Here is a 19,550-nt window from a genome sequence, read left to right on the forward strand (position 1 = left end):
GGGATTTGTTATGGTAAAATAGGGATGTGTTATCAGCACCAAGAAATAGATTTTGATCAATTTTGGGATTTCTACATTTCTTAAAAAGGTGGTTGCAGAGAAAGTACAAAGAATCTTATGACCCAAGAGTAACTTGCCAAAACTTATTTTAGAGTGGGGGCAAAAAAGAGAAAAAGGTCATTTGTTTTTTGTTTTTTTTTAAAAAGCTGCTTTTATTAGTCAAATACTCTTGAATGAATACCATACATTCACTTCTTACTGTATCTTCCAATGTGTGCGGTGAAGGGCATGGAATTCCTAACTGCAATCCTAAGCTTATTTTTGGCTACTAGTTTCAAGAAATTCTTGACAGCAATTTCATTTTGTTATTCCACCGTTATGTTCACGGTCTTATCCTTCTGGATATTCATCTTTCTTCCTGACACTGGTCCTTGTCCGGAGACTAATAATGATGATAATGGGAAGAGAAAGTAGAAGGTGAAAAACAGAAATGTGGGGAACCTGGCATATGAGAAATTATTCTTTTAATACAAATTTAAGCGATGGCTATGATTTAATTTTGATAAAACGATCACTTTAGGGTTTTTTTCCTCCTTTTTGTTTTTTTATTTTAGGGGGAATTAAACTTGGAACAGTGATACCTTTAAGGCACTCAGGGAAGGAAAGTTGTTTGGGGCTAGTAAGACACTGTCCCATGGGCAACAGGTTCAAATGTGCTATTTACATGATTAGAAATAGCCTTTTTCTTTTCTTTTCTGAAACATACACACACACACACATACATATATATATGTACATACATATGTATACACACACATTATACTACTATCATGAGGGTATAGTTTATTTTGTCTGTATATCTTAACAAATTTTTACATTTGTTTTATAGAAAATACTGCAATTTCTACCTGAATGAACTTTCTTTCAATGAATTTTCTTTCAATCTAGACTCTTACCAGAGTCTGGATAAGAAAATATAAAGATTTCTAAAATCATAGACTTTTTTTCAGTTGGATTTTCAGTGATGTTTTATATAATTAGCACCATAAAGATTAGGTTACAACAAGGAACAGTAACAAGGGCATGCTGGTTAAATGTAAGACAAGTCCCATCTGGACTTTGGAGGAAAACAGAATATCTATCCTTGTGCCACAAGTGCTCCTTAAAAAGGATAGTTCGTAGACCAACATCAACAGCCTCACCTCATAGCTTGTTTGAAAATGCAGAATGTCAGTCCCTAGCTAGACCTACCAAATCAGTCTGCATTTTTAACAGGAGCTCCAGGGGATTCCTGTGCACCAAATTGTTTCAGAAACATTTGATCCGGAGTATTTTTAAGTAACTTTTCATTTTTTTTCTTACAAAAATATCTTGGTCTCCAAGACTTTCTCACTGATGCAGAGTTCCTCTGTTTGAAAGCTTTTGGGTGTGGCAGCAGGAGGGAAGTTGAAATATAGCCAAGTTAGTACTGCTGTCCTTTCTGTGCAACTGTCGACATTGAACAGTGTTTCCTCTTAATGTAATATTCATGGCACAACTCGTGTAATTTGTGCTATTGACTGTGACTCCTGCTTTCTGTTTAAAGAGTGTCTGGTTTGGTCTTTCCACCTTTGAAGACTGACAGTTCCCCCTGTTTTCCTCCTTGCCAGATGATCACATTGAGGAGAACGTAACCTCATAATGGGATCTTAACTCCCTCATCATTCATTCACTCAAATACCTATTGAGGAAGAAACAAAAATTCTGGCACAGAAACAAAGAATATCTCACCAAGGTTGTATAAGCTGATTGCCAGGGTGGTGGATAAGTGAGAAAAAAAATAATTACAGTATAATTGCCACTACAAAAAATCTACTAATGGTAGCAATGAAGAAAGTTGAACAATTCTCTTCAGAGGACTTGACGAAGGCTTCAAGAGAGGTATCTCTACCCGAGCCTTGACATAGAAGTGTGGGAAGGGTTTCCTAGATGGGAGATCGATCTGTGAAAGACCTGGGACCTGAAAGAACATGGCACGTTCAGTGGATATTTTAAAATTCAGAATCCCAAATTTCATTTATTCCTACTTACATGAAAAATATAATTGGACCCTTCTATAAACAGAACCATTCAGTGAAGTATATATAATAAATACATCTACTGAACTGAATGATTTAATCATTACTTGAAGGTAGATACCTTGGTCTTTAAATCTTTTAAATACACAAAGAAGGTTTTCCCTTAAATTATAGCATTATTGATAGCATTTCTGTTAATTGATACTTGATATTGTATATTTAAGATAAAAACTTAAAATATCAAATGGTCAGTATAATCTGAAGAGGAATCATAGGGACTTGTAATGCTCCCTGGTGTTGCAGGAATGAAAATGAGGATGAAAATGATGATAAATAAGTACATATGTACGTACATATGTATACACACACACATTATGTGTGATGAAAATGAGGATAAATAAGTACATGCAGAATTGTGTATTTGTGTTAGATATAACCTGTCCATCCTGTCTATGAAAATCATCCTCGTTTGCTACAGAGAGTACTGTAAAATGTCTGCAGATTAATAGGCTCCCCTCAGCCTAGATAACCTTACTGGGACTGGGTGTAGAAATTCATTTGCTATTTGTGCTGTGAGACTTTATGCATGTAGGAGGTGATGTAGGGGGTTACCTTAACTCTGGCTACTGTTACCACATGACTGGTTAAGAGTGCAGGTACAAGCAGCTTTTTACCCAGTTGAATAGTGTCTGACTGAGAGCAGTGACTCTTGGATGGGGACCGAGAGCAGTTACTCTTGGATGGAGTGCTAGTCTCCTGAGCCAGCCTAAGAGCAGGTGCTGTTTATCTAGTCTGGTGTGTAGAAGAAGCTAGTTTATCTCGTGCATAGAATAAGCTGGCTGGATAACAGGGTCAGAGTCATGTTTCAGGATGTTGACGTTTGAGCATTTGCATATCAAATCATCCTTGTTTTGATGCTTTTATTCTTAGTACTTGAATCAGACTGGCTCCTTCCAGATGCAAGTATATTTGTCTGATTTTTCAATCTGGGTAGAAGTTGATGGTTAGACAGGTCCACATACCTTTTATGATGATCTTCAGGCTAAATGTCCTTTGGAATCAGAAGTTTTCAGATTTTTAGAATGGCAGTATGTGGTGTGTTGATGTTCAACAAACATTAACCCAATGTGGCTATCTTTATGTTACACCCCAGAGGACTGGACAACACCCTGTAACCAAGAGGATTCCTATTTCTGTAGCCTAAGAGATGAATATTCAGCGCCAGTGGGATAACTAATGCCATAATAGCCTCAGCTTAGTTGGGTGTTGTCACCTTAGGTGTTCAGATTCAGGTCAGATCCTGCCCACTAGGAAATTCCACACAAAAACGTTAGTTTTTGTAGCTTTTTGGGTTTTTAAATGGCCAATAACTGATGGTGGATTAATAATTCTACACATTTTCTTGACCTCACTCTCTTCCATTCTTCCCATTTTATTCAGATTTGTTAAAATGGCTACCATATGTCATTAAGGTCTTGACCAAGTTTGTTATAGAAACTAAGAAACTATAAGTAAACACCAGATTTCAAAGGGAAGGGATTGTACCTTAAATATTTCCATAGCATGGGTATCTTCTTGGATTTTGCGAAACCTCTTGAGACTAGCACAGGAAAGTTTTCACTAGTCGGCTCCAGACTTTGTAGGTATCTAATGTTCCTTATTTTAGATGTTTTATATTCTAGGTATCTAATATTTCTGATCTAATATGAAGAACACTACTGTATAAACTTCTTAATTAAATGTTCCTGTGGCTGATAGTGGCCAAGGTGCTCTGGAATACTGGGTTAGAACCTTGAAGCTGGGTTGATACACCACTGATTCAGTATGCTTCCTGCCCCACACTACAAATAATGTCCCTAAGTACAGGAAACCTAAAATAAAAGCAACTCCTATATTCTGCAAGTCTTAAAAGTTGTCAGACCTACTGGATAGCCAGGTTTTATACAGACACAGAAGAAGTTAATCTGAAACATCAACTGCCACAGTGAAGTCAATTTCTTATCCTGCTGTCTTGTTTTGTCAGTAACAAAGAGAGAGGTTCTGTTTCTCTCTAAACTCTTTTTAGAGGGAGAATATAGTCTATAAGTTTCTATATGCTTAAGGATTTTAAGGCTGGCTGCTTGCTATATATAAGCCTCTGAATGAGGAAGGCTGTTTGGAATTGTAGTGTTGTAACGTGAAATGAACACCCTTCATGATTCAAGGCATCTAGACATACTGCTTCAAGTGAGGTTTAGAGAGTTAAGAAAACGAGGGAAGTGGCTGACAGAACACTCACCAACTGTGATGTCTGCCAACATGCTACTCAGCTGTTCATAAATTCCCGTGACTAATTATGAATGGGGAGATTTTCTGAAAGTCAATTTTAGGCCAGTACATCCTGGGGGACAAGAATGGGCACTTGAAGTCTTATCTCTGTAGTGATGAGAGCTGCCAGCATGTGAAGACATGATAGGAGCGGCACATCAGTCAACCAAGGCTGTCTGCTGCAGGCGCAGGCTGTGGCCCCTTCCATGTGCCCATGCCTCATCAGTGCAGGATTCAAGTTCTCTGTGTTTGTTTGAACAGGGTTTACTGCTCGTGAGCCTCTAGGAAGCAGAGGTCCCGTCCCATTCAGGGAACAGTGCTGTGCCTGTAATGCAATAAATGTTTGCTGGGGGTGAAAGGATTTATTTTGTACCAGAGATGTTTAATATCAAAAATCTTCTAAATAAATAGCCCTTGGTTTTAAACGGTTGGGCTCAAATGGAAAATACACACAGTACCTCATATGGATTTTTTTATAGTAGTGATTATTAATCTAGTTTGCTCCACCACGTTCTTATACATAATATAAAAACCAGCCCATAATTAAACTGCAGATTTGTTTATGATGTTTAAAGAATATATCTTGCTTTATACCTTGGGCTGCCCATTGGCCTGACAGTGCTTGGGATGTGAACACAGCTTCTGAGCAGGCTCTTCTCAAAATTTCTACAGCTCACTGGGCTCTAACTACTCTCGGAACCCTGAGCCCGACAGCCTTTCTTGGGTCACTCATAGTGAGGACACAGCACAAGCCCGTGTTCCTGAGGGAGCTCAGGAACACTCAGGGAGCTCCTGTGCACTTTAAAGTAAGGGTCCCTCAGAGATGCATCACAGTCAGGCTGAACTACAGGGCCCCTGCCTGCCTTGATGTCCACCAGGTAGTATCTGGGCCTAATGCCCCTTTGGCCAACTAGGTGTCTTCCCAGGGTCCTCTCTGGGGTGCTTTCAAAATCAATACACTGCATTTCTTGCCCTCCTTCCCACTTTGTCTGCGACCCTCTGAGAATCCTCTTACTGGGCTAAGCAACCGCCCTAGAGCCCCAGCCTCTTGGTTTCACTTCCTTGGTTCTTTGAAACCTGGCTTTTCTCTCATGCTTCTTTGTTTCCCCCAGGCCCGTGGGAGTGAGATCATGGTCTGTCTTTTCTCCAAGGCCCATTCCAGACCTCACCCTCCACCCACTCTGTGGAAACCTCTCCCCTGACTAACTCTTGTCTGTCCTCATTACTGCCATGCCTTCTGATCTGCTTATTTGCTTTATTTATTTATTTATTTTTTAATGGCTTAGCTGTTTCCGAGTCCTTTCCCTTCTTGCCAAGTTACCCATCAGCTCCTTGATCCCTCATCCTCCATGGTTTCCTGACTTCGTCTTCTGCACCCTTGTCACCATACAGACCTGTATATGAACACAACCTCTTTCCTCCTGATTTTTCACTTAGTCACTTCCAGACCACCTGCTCTGTGTTTTCCTTTTTTAAAAAGCAGCTCCTTTTGGGGAGCATAACTGACATACAATAATTGATATATGTAGATAATGTTCATTGTGAGAAGTTTTGATGTAGGTGTCTACCTGTGAAATCATTATGACAATCAAGGTAGTGAACATAACCATCATTCCCAATGGTTTTCTTATGTTCTTTTCCCACCATCCTGCCCAGTCCCTGGGTCACCACTGATCTGCTTTTTGTCATTTAGAGTAGTTTGATTTTCTAGAATCTTACAGAATTAGAAGAGTATACACTGCATGATCTTTGTTTGGCTTCTTCCATGCTATTTAATTATTTTGAGATTCTTCTGTGTTGGTGCAGATATTAATAGTTCATTTCTGAGTAGTATAGCATTCCATCGTATAGATACACCATAGTTTGTCTATCCAATCAGTTGTTGATGGGCATTTGGGTTGCTTGTAGTATTTGGCTCTAAACAAAGCTACTGTAAACATTTGTGTACAAGTCTTTGTGTGCATGTGTGCTTTCCTGTCTCTTGAGAATGGAATGGCTGAATAGTGTAAAGTTCTATGTTTAACAGCCAGACTGCTCCCCATAATTGACATTCTCACCAGCAGTATGACAGTTTTAGTTGCTTTACATTCTCACTGACCCTTGGTATGATCAGTCTTTTCATTTCAATGGTAGTAGTGGTATCTTATTGTGGTTTTAATTTTCATTTCACTCACGACTAATGATCTTGAATATCTTTCATGTGTTATTTGCCATCTGTAGGTCTTTGGCAGTTTGTATGTTTGAATCGATTGACCATATATTTAATTGGGCTGTTTGTTTTCTTAAAATTGAATTTTCAAAGTTCTTTGTATATTCTAGATTAAGTGCATTATCAGCTATGCGAATTGGAAATATTTTCTCCCCATCTCTGACTCATCTTTTAATTCCCTTAATTGTGTCCTTCAAAAAGGAAAAGTTTTTAGTTTTTATAGAGTCCAGTCTATAAATTTTTTTATTACGGATTGTGCTTTTGATGTCCTTTAAAGAATCATTGCCTAAGCCAAAAATCACAAAGATCTTCTGTCTTTCTTCTAGAAATTTTATAGTTAATGTTTCACATTTAGGTCATTGATTCTTTCTGAAATTAATTTCAAATTCCTCCAGTGGACTGTTGTTCCTGAGTACTTACCTTAGATACTATAGTGCCAGAACATTCTGTGTTCCTGCTTGACTGGCAACTTTCAGCACAGCTTGCAAGCTGGTGCAACCCAAAGGCTGTTTCTCTGTGTTCTTGTACCTTTCCTGATGTGGTATACTACCTTTGCTTATTAATTGGTTTGAGGCATGATACAGAGGGAGTTTTTAAAAAATTAAAACCAAGTAAGAATCCATTTTTATAATGTTAAAGTTAGATTAGAACGATCTTTGTGAACTAGTGACCTTAAGAAGATATCTAAAAGATTGTTACTTTGTCAAGAGAAATTGTCAAGCATTGCAGATCTCACTATAAAAAATGAGATAAGTAAAGAAGATTTTGAAAATGTTGTTGAATTTGTTCCATTAAAGCCAGAAAAATAAAATTATTATACAGTCTGTGTTATAAGCAAAATATTTAGGCTAATAGTGCATTTTAAAACTTTTTGATTGTTTGATATTAAGGTATTGTTTTTTCAATATTTTTTCAAAGCTTAAATGTTCTCAAAAAAATTAACCATTCAAAATATATTAAAAACATACCTATAGTGATACACATTCTTCCTTTTACCTTAGGCTCCAGTATGGCTCAGCTAAACACTGGTAATTATTTAAAACTTAAGTAATGTTCACCATGGATTAATTTAATATTAATTTTGCCTTTGAGAAGCCTATCGTATTAAAATAAAAACAAGATGGGATTGGGAGGGAGACAAACCATAAGTGACTTTAAATCTCACAAAACAAACTGAGAGTTGCTGGGGGGAGGGGGTTTGGGAGAAGGGGGTGGGATTATGGACATTGGGGAGGGTATGTGCTTTGGTGAGTGCTGTGAAGTGTGTAAACCTGGTGATTCACAGACCTGTACCCCTGGGGATAGAGTATTATGCCTCCATCAGAAAAGATGAATACCCAACTTTTGTAGCAACATGGACGGGACTGGAAGAGATTATGCTGAGTGAAATAAGTCAAGCAGAGAGAGTCAATTATCATATGGTTTCACTTATTTGTGGAGCATAACAAATAGCATGGTGGACATGGGGAGTTAGAGTGGAGAAGGGAGTTGGGGGAAATTGGAAGGGGAGGTGAACCATGAGAGACTATGGACTCTGAAAAACAATCTGAGGGTTTTGAAGGGACGGGGGGTGGGAGGTTGGGGTACCAGGTGGTGGGTATTATAGAGGGCACGGATTGCATGGAGCACGGGGTGTGGTGCAAAAATAATGAATACTGTTATGCTGGAAATAAAAAAAAATAAATAAATAAAATATTACTTATTTTAATACTGAATTTTGGTGACCCCTTAAATATTGTACAGACCCCTCACTCTACTTGTCCTAGACCAAGCTCCTGCCCCCTGTCCTCTAGGAGCTATTCAAGAAAGTGCTGCCCCATCAGTGTCTGGGCTCCGTCTGGTCCAGGAGGAACAAACCTGGCAAAGAGCGACTGACACCTATAGTCTGGGTCAGGTTTGCCCACTTCAACGATATGGTCTACTGTGTCATCACTACCTGCCTTGAAAACTCAAGCATAACAGCCCAGCACAGGCCGTGGGGGTGGAGCATTGGATCAAGGTGGCCAGGATGCTATTGGGAGGCCCAGCTGAGTTGTTCTCCTGAGCCTCAGTAACTGCTCTACTGCTCTATATCACTTCTCAGGGTTGAAACCCCTGGTCTAAGATCTAGGGACCATGCAGTCCCTAGGCTCTTCCTCCCAGGGGCAGGCTGACCTTAACTTCCACCGCCCCATGTTGGGAAGCACAGTTCCTACCCGACTCCTGCTTTGGAGTGAGGGAAAATCCTCCCTCTCCCCAGCAACATTACTCTTTAGAGCTTACCCGTCCCTTCCTGCAAGTCCCTGGAGACCTATTTCATCAGGAGGGGAGCTGTAAACTGAGGGGGGGACTGAAGCTCTAGAGCGGATGGGGCTCCTGCTCTCCCCCTGACAGCTCCTCCTCTTCCCTCCCCCAGGCCTCTCAGGTCCTGGGGAACTACTCCTCCCCGCATGCCATCCTCTGGGCTCTGCAGAGTGTCACCATTTACCGCCAGAGGAGGACGTGGGAGAAAGTTTCCAGGTGAAGAGGCTTCTCTCTGTGGAGGGACCTGGCTGGATGAGGGATCACCCATAGGCCTGTCCTTTTCCCCTATCAGCTTGGACCTCTTCGGAGGCAGCCAACCCTGACCAAAGAACCTGGGCCTGGGGCCAGTTCTCTCTGCCTCCCTGGGGAATAGGCCTTCATGCCTCCTGCTTTAGAAATCAGTTTTCCTCAATGTCCCATTTTCCCTCAATGTCAATATTTTCACATGTTTACTTGACAGCCACTGAACTCTGTGCTCATGGGAAACCAAAATCCACCAAAACAGAGCTACTCAATTATCTGCCAAGGCAGGCCCAGGATTACCCCCATGAACTCCTTCCCAAGTCCTACAAAGACCTTAGTGCTTGGAGGACCTCAGAGAAAACCCTCATCCAGGCAGTATGATGCATTGGGGTTCTCCAAGAAAAGGGCCTTGCACTCTCCCCTGCCACATTATTCCTACACTGATCCTACCTTCCTTCCCTCTATTCAGCAAGAGCTCAAGACAGCCCACAAGGCAGAAAACTACTCATCAATGTAGCATGGCAGGTGAAGGTCTAGAAGGAGAGGAGGGGTGTGAGGGAACGCAGTCCTGTGTGGATGGAGTAGGGAATGGCCTGAAGCATTCCTTGAGGAGGGGAAGCCTTTGGCATGAATGTGCTAACAGCCTGGGCAGAAGATTCTCTTGGGGGTGAGACCAGGTGGTGCTGCCTATCCAGACTCCCTAGGGTAGATTTGCTGTCTTTCTATGTTCATAGCTGGTCCACAGGGGGCTCGCAGAAACACTGACAGCCCAGAGGATAGACCTCTGCTCAGTGATGGGGTTGGGATGGGTTGAGGGCCACAACCATGATGACAGTCATAGGATCCTGAGTCCGCAGGAGACCATGGGAGGTAGATGGAGTTCTCACTTTTCCTGATGAGAAGATAGGCTCAGGGAGAATAGGCTACAAGCTCAAGGTCACACATGGACTGAATGTGGTAGCTGAGATTGTTCTAGAAGGGCTCAAGGCATGCTTCAGGATAATGGAGCATCAATATCAGCAGACTTAGGTCAGATGTCTAGGATCTGGAAGGTCTGACAGTGGGAGCAGGTGGACGGAGGGTATTCTGCTCTCAAGGAACGTGTCCTTGGCCTACAGGAGCAGCCCTCTAATAAATTTGCCACCCTGGTGAGGTACCTGCAGAGAGCCGGGAAAAGGCTGCCAAAGAAGGGCAGTGTACCTGAGGTACGGGGCCTCCAATGTCAGAAGAGAATGGCTCCTCCCCGAGGGCTGGAAGCCTCCAAATCAGGACAGGTGGGACTTGTGACTCCAAACCCACCTCCTGTTGCTATATTTCCTACATTTCTTATTTCCAAGTGACCAGGAGGAGGGTCTAGAAAGCTGGGTACAGATTGCATTTGTGGACATGGAGCAGCCCAGGGCTCCATACCATGTGATTTTCATCAAGTATGTCCTGGAGGTGATCAGGAGGAGTCCGATGTTCTGGTCTGGTGAGGGGAAAGGGAATTGAAGGGAAACTACTAAGGGTCCTTGCTGCCCCCCATGTGGGAAGCAGGGGTGGGCCAGGAGGCTGAAACCTTTTCAGGGGAGGGTCCTTGTGGCACAGAGTGCAGGGACTCATCCAACCCTGCCCCTCATTACACTGGTTGTCATCCCCTACCTTTGCACTTTCCTCACTGAACTGGTGACATGTGATACTGCAATGGAACACTATCTGGAGGTAGAGGAACCTGAGCATTGTGGAGAGGGACCAGAGTCCTGAGGTTCAGGAGCAGAGAGCCTCCATACTGAGCCCTGAGCTCTCTGTACTTGACAAATCTCCTGTCACAACAGCCTCACACCTAACCCTGTGAGCAGGGTTCTCTTGCCCATCTCAGTGTTGAGTGAAGGGAGGCTGCACTTAGACTTGTGACGAAGACTGGTAAAGAAGCAGAGCTTCCTGAAGGCAAATCTGCTGAGGTCTGTCTGAATGGTCTGAGGCTCTCCCTTGGAGCTTGCTTGTGGGAGGAGAATGAAGTGAGGACCCTGCACATCAGCAGCACTTGAGTAGCCCAGCAGCCCCTGCCTGCCTGAAGTTTCAGCTGCCCCCTTCTGTCATCATAAGGGTTGTGCTGCAGGGTCCTGACCTGGAGCTTGTTCATCTTCCCCACATCCTCCTTTCTCTGGAACCCAGGGCCTTGCCTAGACCCCAGTCCCATTGTCTGCATCTAAGCGGACACCTCCTGTGTCCTGGCCTAAGTGCAGCCTAGGAAGGGGTGGCTGTAAGGTGATAGGACTAATTAGGGGACTCTTTCTGAGGGACTTTGGTTGTCTCCTTTCAAGGGGAATGAGATCAACCGCCAAAAAAAGAATAAGGTGAGCATATGTGGCACTTCCTATAGGGAAGTGGAGGCAGCGGAATCAGAGATGTCCCTGGGAAGAACATTCCTTGGCTCTACACCTTCCATCTCACATTTACTGGGATTGGTTGCTAAGCAAGAAGTACAAGATCCATCTAGTTAGTCAGTAGAGATAAAGGAAAGGCATCAAGGAGAATTTCCTGGTGGGGAGCCTATTTCTACTTGCCTCTGAGAAGAGGTTGGGACTGGATGAATTTGCATGCAGGAGGGTGGTCCTGTGTGCTGAGACCTGGGATGGGTCCCCTGTCCCGCTTTTCAGCCCTCACCAGGCCCTGCAGCTTACCCACTCAGGTTCTGTCTATATCTTGTACTTCTATCTTGGCCCAGGAATACTGAGACATCAGGGACATCATGCTGCTTCAGGTGGCTACAGAGAATTACACCCTATAGTCCCAGGATCCATTCAGGGCCTGGTTCCATCTGTGAAGCAGCTCAGCGAGGATGACAGGTGAAGAGGAGCTGGGTGAGGGTCGGGGTGGACTCTTCCTGCTGGCCCCTCCAGGGATCCTTCTTCTATGGCTCCCTGGGCAGCCTCAGGCCTTGTTGCTGGGGTGCCAGACTCCAGATGTGGATAAACCCAGGAAGGGACTCCTGAAGTGAAGTTACTGGTCAACTCACAGGTGTCTCTCTGTCCTTAACTACATTGTATCCTGCCAGCTGAAGTCCTGGTCCTGGCTGTCCAGCAGAACTCCAGCACCAGGTGAACTGGTCACAGCCACCATCAGGGCTGAGCCTGTGTCACCCGTGTTAATACCAGATTCCCCCTTGGCAGCTAGAGTATGTGTGGTGTGTGTACCACATCTGCTCAACAACTCTTCCTCCCACCTATTTGCTTATTTGGGGAGACAATAGTTAATAGTATTACATAGTTTTTCATAGGTTAAAATAGTACTATATTAAAGCCCTTTTCTTAAGTCGTCTAGCTCAGGAATGTGGCTTGGTTCTTTTACTTCCTACAGTAATGAAGAAGATGCACAGACTGTCCTACTCATTTCTGAGCTAAGAAATCTTAGTGTCATCAGATATTCTATGTGGGAGGAAGGAGAAGTGCCAGCCCACCTCACTAGCTATCAGTGGCACCCCCAAATCCCCTTTTCCAGAGGACAGGTTCATTTCAGTATAAGGAATTTGGGCAAACAGCAGAGACAGCCCTCAGGACTCCTGAGATGGAGAGGTTACAGGTCCTTTCCTAGGAACAGCAGCAACAAGTGCTGAACTGGTGAGGATTTAACAGTTCTTTACACTCCCCAGAACTATGTCCTCCCCAGGACAGGAGCTGCCTTTCTCTACTCTAAAGTAAGGAGAACTATGCCTTGCTTCCTTTGTGACATGGGGTTTTTGTTTGTGTGTTGGGGTTTATGTTTGTTGGGACTCGGTATTTAGAAGTGACCATTTTGTAGTTCAGTCTCTGGAATTGCATCAGCACTAAGTGGGGGAAGAACATGTAAAGAGATCCAATCCTGCCTGTGGAAGGGACAAAACCAGTAGAAGATAATTTGTAAATGGAGGAATGGCAGTCAGGACTTTCCATTCTCAGTCTCTCTCTAGGCTCTCTAGGTTCACCCTTTACCAAGACTGGAATCCTCCTGGGATCTTTGTTCATGATCTCTGGATTCCTTTCCCCACTTGTTTTTGGTGTGGGGGAAAAATGGGGAGATGTATCTTGAAGGTCACAGCTGGGCCTGGTTCCATTCATATCTATGCTGAACTAGTATCTAGGATTTCCAGCATTCCTGCATTTCCTTAAGCAGTCCTTTGCAAGGCAGTACTGCCTCCAGGCTCCAGCCTCTTGGTCAGATCCATGGTAGCCACTGTACCCTTGCTGGGGCCTGATGGAGCAGGGGTTCATAATGGTCCATATCCTTGCTCAGAGAATCCCCACACACTCCATGCTGGCCAAGGGGACTGTCAGGTCCATATTGTTCTGAAGTCTATGGTCTCAACACTCACCTGTTTACACACTCAGTCTCAGTTGACACAGTTCCACTGACTTGTCTGAAATGGGGAACTCATGTGACCCCATAGACCTAGGGACAGACTGAAAGTGAGCAGATGAGAAGCATCTATCATGCAAGATGCCAAAACAAAGTAAGGATAACTTCTACCAGACAAAAAAGACTACTAAAAAAAAAAAAGTGTAGTAAGACTCAAAGAAGGACACTACATCATAGTAATGGATATCATGCAATAAGATAGAACCATTTTAAATATTTAGGTCCCTAACATAGGAGCACCCAAATGCACATAACAGTTAATAACAAATTTAAAGGAACTCTTTTACAGTGATACCAAACAGTCCAGGACCCCAACACCCCACTTCTATTCATGGAGACATGATCCAAATGGAAGATCAACAAGGAATCAATGGCTTTGATTGAAGCACTGGTTTGAATAGGTAGAGGCAGAACATGCCACCCTAAAACAGCAAAATACTCATTCTTTTCAAGTCCACATGGAACATTCTCCAGAACAGATCACAGGTTAGGCCACAAAACAAGTACCAACAAATTCAAAAAGACAGATATCATGCATGCATCTTTTTATGATGCTTTGGAAGTAGAAATCAACCCCAAGAAAAAATCTGGAAAGACCATCCATCCATGGAGCTTAAAGAACATGCTGCCAAACAACGACTGGGTCAACCAGGAATTCAAAGAGGATATCCAAAATTACATGGAAGCAAAATGACAAGCCAAGTGTCCCACAACTTGGAGATACAGCCACAGTGAATCTAAGAGGACAGGTTCCAGCAATACAAAAAAAATCCCCAATAACATAAGCTGACACAAAGGGATCTAGCAAGAGAACAACACAGAGCTCCAGAACAGTCTCTCAGCCTTGGTGATTGGAACCCCTGCTGTTGTGCCCATGCTTAGCTTCTTCTGTGCTCTAAGTCCCAGTCTGGAGAGTGTTCTTTCCTTTCTTCCAGGATAGTTCTCACCGGGGCCACTGGGGAATCAACCCTGCAGGGGCTTCTAGAATGACAGCAATGGCCAAAAAGGCCCAGGATGGAACCATTGATATCAAGGTGGCTGATTAGCTTTCTCTTTGTGGAACATTCCACAGTGGTTTTTTTGGGCAGACCCTCTCAGGTTGTGATCCCATGAGTATCAGGTAAAAATGCAGATTCTGACAGTAAGCCTGGGAGGGACCTGAGAGTCTGCACTTCCAACATGCTTCCAGCTGATGCTGAGGCCCCTTGTCCACAGACCCCATGCAGAAAGAAGGTGTCAGTGGACCGTGGACAAAAGTTTATCTCTTCCAGCACTCAAAAGAGATTTATCAGCAATAGTTTGGCAGCAACAAAGATGTGTTTTGATTGTAAGGAAGATAAACAGTTAGGGCAGGGCTTTGTCCACACCTGCAGTCCTCTCCTTGTGCTCCCTTCTGGAGTATAAGGGTGGTGGTGGGGGGGCGGAAACTCAGTTTGTTGAATTCAAATTAAATTCGGACCTTGAGTTCCTTTCTGCTATTAGCCTGGTCACTCGCTAGGCTGCTTCCTCTGTGGCTTCTATGTAAGGCAGTTCTAAACACTGGTGCTTGCTGGTCCAGGGATACTGGAGAGAAAGGGATGGAACAAAAGACACTAAACAGGAAAGTCACAATGTTTGGTCAGGAATGCTTAAAGGAGTTAAAGACCATCTCTTGGACTTTATTCACTAGTTGCTAATAGCAAACACTCAGTGGATAGGCAGGCAGGTATATAGCAAGGATGGCTACCTCTGGGAGCTGCTGGGGACTGAAACTGGTAGTCTATTCACCACAATTCACCCAGACCAAGAAACTGAGGTAAGACTTAAAGTTAGTGTATGTTACATTAATATATAATTTGATGCATGTGCAACATTGAAACAGAAAGAAAGAAGAAAAAAAAAAAGCCTCAAATATACAGAACAAACTAGTGGGAGCCAGGTGGGGGGATGGGTGAAATAGGGATGGAAATTAAGAGTACTCTTACTGTGATTAGCACTGAGTCATATACAGAACTCCAGAATCACTTCTGTCCACCTGAAACAAAGATAAAACCATATGTCAATTAGACTGTAATTTCAAAAATTAAAAAAAAATAGGGTATTATGAGTTCAAGGATTAGGATATGCTCTCAGAGTTTCATAATCAGGTCTCATCAGGCAGGCTGAAAGTAAAACTACAAAAACAATGCACAGAAATCAGTTGCTTTCTTATACATTAACAATGAAAATACAGAAAGGGAAATTAGAGAATGGATTCCATTTACTATAGCACCAAGATCCATAAGATACCTGGGAATAAACCTAACCAAAGAGGTAAAGGATCTGTACTTGAGGAACTACAGAACACTCATGAAAGAAATTGAAGAAGACACAAAAAGATGGAAGACCATCCCATGCTCATGGATCAGAAGAATAAACATTGTTAAAATGTCTATACTGCCTAGAGCAGTCTATACTTTCAATGTCAATCTGGTCAAAATTCCACTGGCATTTTCCAAAGAGCCAGAGCAAATAATCCTAAAATTTGCATGGAATCAGAAGAGACCCCAAACTGCTAAGGAAATGTTGAAAAAGAAAAAGAAAACTGGGGCATCACGTTGCCTGATTTCAAGCTTTACAACAAAGCTATGATCACCAAGACAGCATGGTACTGGCATAAAAACAGACACATAGACCAGTGGAATGGAGTAGAGAGCCCATATATGGACCCTCACCTTTGTGGTTAAATAATCTTCGTCAAAGCAGGAAAAAATATACCGTGGAAAAAAGACAGTCTCTTCAATAAATGGTGCTGGGGTAGCTACAGCTATGTGTAGAATGAAACTCAACCATTCTTTTACACCATACACAAAGATAAACTTGAAATGGATAAAAGACCTCAATGTGAGGCAGGAATCCATCAGAATCCTAGAAGAGAACATGGGCAGTAACCTCTTCGACATTGGTCACAGCAACTTCTTTCAAGATATGTCTCCAAAGGCAAAGGAAACAAAAGCAAAAATGAACTTTTTGGACTTCATCAAGATCAAAAACTTCTGCACAGCAAAGGAAACAGTCAACAAAGCAAAGAGGCCACCTTTAGAATGGGAGAAGACATTTGCAAATGACAATACAGACAAAGGGTTGATATCCAGGATCTATAAAGAACTCCTCAAACTCAACACACACAAAACAGAAAATCATGTCAAAAAATGGGTAGAAGTTATGAACAGACACTTCTCCAAAGAAGACATACAAATGGCTAACAGACACTTGAAAAAATGCTCATCATCACTAGCCATCAGGGAGGTTCAAATCAAAACCACATTGAGATACCACCTTACACCAGTTAAAATGGCCAGAATTAACAAGACAGTAAACAACATGTGTTGGAGAGGATGTGGAGAAAAGGGAACCCTCTTACACTATTGGTGGGAATGCAAGTTGGTGCAGCCACTTTGGAAAACAGTGTGGAGATTCCTTAAGAAATTAAAAATAGAGCTACCCAAAGACCCCGCAATTGCACTACTGGGTATTTACCCCAAAGATACAGATGTAGTGAAAAGAAGGGCCATCTGTATCCCAATGTTCATAGCAGCAATGGCCACAGTCACTAAACTGTGGAAAGAACAAAGATGCCCTTCAACGGATGAATGGGTAAGGAAGATGTGGTCCATATACTATGTGTGGTCCATATGCTAGATGTGGTCATATATACTATAGAGTATTATGCCTCCATCAGAAAGGACGAATACTCAACTTTTGTATCAACATGGACAGCACTGGAAGAGATTATGCTGAGTGAAATAAGTAAAGCAGAGAGAGTTAATTATCATATGGTTTTGCTTATTTGTGGAGCATAAGAAATAACACTGAGGACATGGGGAGATGGGAAGGAGAAGGGAGTTAGGGGAAGTTGGAGGGGGAGATGAACCATGCAAGACTGTGGACTCTGAAAACAATCAGAGGGTTTTGGGGGGTGGGGAGTGGGAGGTTGGGTGAGCCTGGTGGTGGGTATTACAGAGGGCATGTATTGCATGGAACACTGGATGTGGTGCATAAACAATGAATTCTGGAACACTGAAAAGAAATAAAAAAAATAATAAAAATTAAGAAAAAAAAATCAGTGAAAATGTCCAAAGACAAAAGTGAAGTCTGTTGATATGGAAAGTCCAGTGCCCACCTCTGTGTTCACAGAAAAGAAAACTTCCCATGATATTTGCAGTTGTAAAAGCATTTCACTAGAGTCTTACTGGAGATCTAATCCCCTGCTGTTTCCATTCTACTTGGTTGTGTGTCTTCCTGATGTAGATGAAATGAATATTCCTACCCCATGTTTCATGGATTAAACCACATTCAGCTTTCTATAACCATTGAAAATTTGGAGCTGGAAGACCTTCTGGAAAAACAGCATTTGTATCTCACCATTTTACAGATAAGGAAACTGAGACCCTCAAGGACACTGATGGAACAATAACCCAGATGAGGTTCTCCTGACACCTGCTTCAGGATTAGGATCCTAATCCTAATTAATGAGTTAGGACTCATTGAGGAAGATTGAAGAACCCCTGTCCCCCCAGGGCCAATGGACACCTCATTGGAATGGGTCATTTTTCAGGAAAAGAAGTTCAGTCAAACATGAAAAGATATAAAATAAGATCATTTAAAGAAAATCCACTAGGATCCTCTGCACTGTTTCTTAGGTTCCACATAGGCGTGAAGCCATATGATAATCAAGGGGAAGGGAGGGAAAATTGAATAGGAAGCCACCAGAGAGGGAGGAAAAATGAAGAGAGGCTCTTAACTAGAAAACAAATTGAGGGCTGCTGGAGGGGAGGGGAGTCGGGGGATGGGATAATTGGATGAGGAACATAAAGGAGGCAGGCCATGTGGTGAGCACTGGAAGTGATATGCAACTGATTAATTACTGGGCACTACATCTGAAGGGCATGTACATCATGCCCTTAACTGACATTAAATAAAAAAATACAACCCAAGGTTCTGTGTTTTCTTGTTTTCAACGTGGAAAATACAGGATGATTTCTTTTCTGCCCTCAAGCAATGAAATGAGATAGCCTATTCATAATGAGCCAATTCTCAGGGCATGTTACCTTTTTAATTTCAGCCCTGAAGAGGTTTTCAAACATGCTTTTTCTTCAGTTCCAGTCCTCTTACCCTTCTAGTCAATTCTGAGCACTCTTGACATGGTGGCAAAAACTTCTTTCTTTTTAAGGTGAGTCACCTCAAGCACATAACATCTATACTTGCCACAGGATGCCTCACCACAAATTTTTGTACAGCTGGCATGAATACTGGTGGCTGATGGTTCTCTATCTTTGATGACATTGATCCTTTTTGTTCACTTGTGGGATGACTAGGGGCAGGGCCTTCTTTTTGCTCATGGATGTGATATAGCTCTTCAGCTCACCTTCAAACATGTCCCTCCCCTCTCTCCCATCTAGCAACCTGCAGAACTTAGTGACCATGAACTGGGAACACAGAGAAAATGTATAAAGGTCTTACCTGAATTCAGCTCAGCATGGGAATTACAGAAGGGTCTCTCTTGGGGTTTGATCCCTGTGTGCTTGAATCATTCTAACCTTCTTTGCAATTGACTCCAGACAGCTCACTATGATAGAGGAACTAGAAGTTCCTTGGAGACAGTTGTCACCCACATCACATTCATCACCCTTTGTCGTTAAGACTATGCCCCTCATCTGATTAAGAAACTCTTCAAACAGGACTGGAGCAGAGTGCAATAAAAGGCTCACTTTGAAGAAGGGCTGAGCTTGAGGACATATCCAGTCATATGTCTCACTGCTCCCATCACCACACAGGTGGTACCAAAAATGGACAGTGTTCCATTTCCATTACATGCCTCCTTCTGGCCCAGCATATCTATTCTTATCATCATGCCATCACATATCATCAGGACCCCATTATCAGGCCTGTGCTTCTCCAGTTCATGCTGCTGCCCGATTCCACCATTGACCCTTTCATCTCTCAAGTTGGAGCTCAGTAACCATCATCTTCATCAGCATCAAACAGAATCTGGCAGTGAGTTAATGGGTAGGACCTGCAAGGCAAAGGATGGAAAAGAAAAACAAATTCACACACTG

The 19,550-nt window shown here is 42.7% G+C and overlaps 1 long non-coding RNA gene across 1 annotated transcript in view; it reads right to left on the bottom strand.

The window, feature by feature from the left end:
* Window positions 1–19,008, bottom strand: part of LOC116595327 — a 76,905-nt gene extending 57,897 nt beyond the window's left edge. The window contains exon 1 of the long non-coding RNA XR_004287617.1: window positions 18,955–19,008. This is a non-coding gene — a long non-coding RNA (uncharacterized LOC116595327). The remainder of the gene's footprint in view (window positions 1–18,954) is intronic.
* Between the last annotated feature and the right edge of the window lie 542 nt (window positions 19,009–19,550).

Source organism: Mustela erminea, chromosome 7 (genome assembly GCF_009829155.1).
Source record: "Mustela erminea isolate mMusErm1 chromosome 7, mMusErm1.Pri, whole genome shotgun sequence".
NCBI lineage: Eukaryota > Metazoa > Chordata > Mammalia > Carnivora > Mustelidae > Mustela > Mustela erminea.